Genomic DNA, 3,983 nt, shown 5'->3' with positions numbered 1-3,983 from the left:
AACCCAAACCATTCTGTGATTCTATGTTTATGACTGAGCTAGTGAGGAAAAAAAAGCTGCAGTTACTGTAGCATGTACTACTTTCAATTTAGTTTGTGATTTTAAAAATTAATTGAACTTTTTTCTGTTTCCCATCCCATCAATTTCTTGATGCTAATTGCCATGAACAATCAAATTTTATGGGAAGCATTTCTGTGACTCATTATGCTTGACAATAAACCTTGGTCATATGGTGATTTTTGTTTTTTTAATAGCCTCAGAATATATTCATATCACATGAAGATAAAATAAAAATAGGCGACTTCGGTCTTGTGACTTCTGCAGCATACGGTACTCTGACTGAGAACAGAGGAACAAAATCATATATGGCACCAGAACAGGTAATTATCCTGCTATATTAGTGTCTCTACATTGGCATTATAAACTCAGTTTTGGATGTTCTCAATCCTAATCTGAGTACTAAACCAAGCTGCCTAAAGATTTCTCATATGACTGCATGTGAGGATAACTACTCTGCAGAACGCTGTCTATGGTGACTTTATGTTGCTGTGCCAGCCTACAGGATCTGACGCTGCCTGCTGTAAGGAATGCTCTTGCAAAACCAGGCTGCCAGCCATGTATTTCAATTTGAATTTAGGACCTCTGTTAACAACTGTGGCATTTGAGTCCTGTTTGTTCCATTACTTGTGACAGAGATACTGGCATGCCTTATCGGTATAGGTCTGTAGAAGTGTTAATTTTAGTATGTTTAATGTGACATAATAGTCACTGTTTAACAGGTCTGTAGCAGAAAGGATTATCAATTAAAAAGATCAAATAGGGCTAGTCTTCTAGACTTGGGGTGGAAATTTCCACTGACTTCAAATTGTGCTTTAAGGAGTGCTATCCAGTTGGATTTGACGCCTGTATTGTTCTTGTTCTGATCTTTGTAGTTCGGGGACACATATGGAAAGGAAGTAGATATTTATGCACTGGGATTAATTTGGTTTGAAATTCTTGCGGCATTCAGTTGTCACCATGAGAAAATTACGGTATGTAATCTTTAAATTTTAAAAAGTCTCACTGTCATTGTTTTGCCTTGCTGCTGGTATCACATGCTGATTGCATACTAGAAGGAATCTGTGTATCTAGAGTACTGTCTCTAAATTTTCCCCTTGATTCATTTCTCTAAGGCTCATAAGTCCTCACACCTCAGCTGAAATGTAATAACTGAAGTAAAGAAATATTACTGGTTTTGTTTCACTGATGTCCTACTGACATGCATGTTAAAGCCTGAGCATGCTGACGAATAATGTCTAGCAAAAAAGATTTCAAGTTTCTGATAAATCTTTTTTCTTCAATCAGAGTATTTGAAGGGAATATTTTTCTAATTTTAGAAAACAAAAATTACGAATGGGAGTTTTGTCTCTGCCATGCTCTCATCTTCACTGCACAGTGGAGCAAGAACAAAGTATCTCTAAAGCCAAAGCACTTGCAGTTTTCTAAAATGAAAACAAGTGATTTGGAATATGTAGCCTTAATTGAAAAAGATTGTACTTCAAAAAGAAAACCAGTGTTACTTAAAAGGTACCTTTTCATAAAAAGCTTATCTTGGTACTTTGCACGTTATTAGTGTAATGGCTTGTACATTCAAACCTATGTATTTGTAGGACAGCTGTGTAGACACCGAGTACCTTATCTAAAGTTGTAAGAAATATGTACATAGTTAGACCCAGAAGCTCTTGAACGGTTAGCTTGGTCTTTTTGCCAGTATGAGAAAACCATACCAGTGTCTGCTTGACTCACAAGTTCAAGTTGGCTCTGTTTAACTACCCTGTAGTACTTTCTAAGACATCTTGTTCCTGCTCACAGCTGACTCTGCAAATGTGTCCACAATTCTATGGTGTTTACAGTTAAAAGGGCAAGACCAATTATGTAGTCTTGTTTCCATAAAGCATAAAAAATCTTGTTATCTGTAGGCGGGTGGGGAAGCCATGTGGATGGAAAGTCCTAGGATAGTTTTCAGCTGCTCCATCAGCTTAAAATAATAATTTCACATAATGGAGCATAATAATCTCTGTTGTATGGTCCTGGCAAGCTCTGCTGAAAGAACATAATCCAAAAGCAAAGTTGATGATTATGAGCTGAATGCTTCAGCTGATGATCACCAGCTGGTAGGGTCACAGGCCTGAAGCTACTGGGAAAGTCTTGGAAGTTCATGGGAGGTGTTGTTTTTACTGGATGCTGGTTATAAGGGCTTGCTAAACCAGGCTATAGCATCCATAGGACTAGCTAATGATGCAGGATGCATAGCTAAGTGTGCCAGAACATGACTGTCATCTTCAGACACACTTTACACTAGTGAGTGTAAAGAGCAAAGTGAACCATGTGGACTGCCCCATTTACCCAGAAAGCTATATTAGGTAGAAAAAAACAGTTGTGTTTTTCTGTACCCAGCAACAGTTTCTGAAAGCGTGTAATTAGAAATCCTCTCTCTATTAGTTGCTTTGAACTCCATGTAGCATTTTCTGCAGTGACACAGAAATAAGGTAAAAGGGAGGAAGCACACCTGCCTGGCTTGTGAATAGTAACATCCAAAGTAGGAAATTTAGTCATCTTGCTTTTTTTTTTTTAATGTGGTATGAGGATATAAACCCACTACTTTTAAATTAAGAAAAAGAAGGTTAATGGTTCTGAAATAGAAAGGATTGCTGAAACAAACACATCGTTGTAGAGTGTGAAGCTTTTAAGCTTAAGAAGGGAAAAGTTGATGAAAATACCATAAAAACAACAAAAAAGTACAACTAAATGGAGAAAATTTTCAAACTGTTTATAGTTACTTTCTTTTTGAAGCCTTACCTTTTTTGTAGGTTTGTATTAATTACTTCAGTAAATTACATGAGTCATAAAGTGAGATGTAAAATATAATCAATGACAACATACTGAAACTGTTCTTTTATGAATTTCAGGTATGGTATAAAGTTAGAGAAGGTGAACTTCCAAACAACTTCACCCACCGATTTCTAACAGAGGTTTGCAGTTTTAATACATTATTTCAGTTAGTTTATGTACTCATAAAAAATAATTTATTGACATTTAACTTCTTTTTGCAGGCACCCATAATCAAGAAGATGCTTTCAAGAGACTCTTCAGCAAGATACTCTGCTTCTGAAATACTTGAATTTTTTAAGCCTGTATATAAAGACAACCCACTTAAAACTCATACTCAGTAACTGCCCTTTCAAAAGGCTTTCAGTCTGTGTTTAAATCCAGACAAAAGAAACGTAAATGTCAGAAGCAACAGCAAGACTTGGGACATGTCTTTTCCATGGTGTTTCGTCTTCCTGCCATTGAGGAGTTCATCAGCCAAAAAGGGTCACATCGCCATTCACACCCATCAGCTGCAGACCGAGACAGCGTACATCTGCAAGCAAGGACTTGTGATTTTTACCTGGAAACACAGGTTGTGGATAAGATGAACTGTATTGTACAATCCTTGTCTCCTAGATTAAGCTGATGTGGTGCTAACTGGCCTGTGGCAAATCCCTGTAAGCATGCTCTTAAGACATGCTGCATCCATTATCAGTTGAGGTTATCTGTTGCTTTCTGTGGAAGAAGTGCTGTCTTGTGGTATGTGACTCAAACCCTTCTGATTTGTTCAGTGATGTTTTTAGTAATTACTAGAATGTTCCCACTAATACCAAGGCAAATTTTGGTAAAAAAGATAGTAGGAATAGGTATGGGTTATTCTTCACTGAATTTCAGTTCTTTAAGGTGACCTTTCTTATCTCTACATTCCTGTTAAATCCCTAGCACCTTCAATGCTCTAGAATTTTTAAATACGTACTTTTAAAGTAAGTATTCCTTGATAATTTAAATTTTAAGCATTCAGCTTCTAAGAAATCTATCTTAGATTTAATTGTAACATTTGAAAACCTTAGGTTTTAAGTTTGGCTTTGCTTTTTTTTTTTTTTTTTTTTTTTTTTTTTAAAGGAAAGAAAATA

Source organism: Antrostomus carolinensis, unplaced genomic scaffold (assembly GCF_000700745.2).
Source record: "Antrostomus carolinensis isolate BGI_N321 unplaced genomic scaffold, ASM70074v2 scaffold42731, whole genome shotgun sequence".
Classification (NCBI taxonomy): domain Eukaryota; kingdom Metazoa; phylum Chordata; class Aves; order Caprimulgiformes; family Caprimulgidae; genus Antrostomus; species Antrostomus carolinensis.
This window is presented reverse-complemented; position numbering follows the sequence as displayed.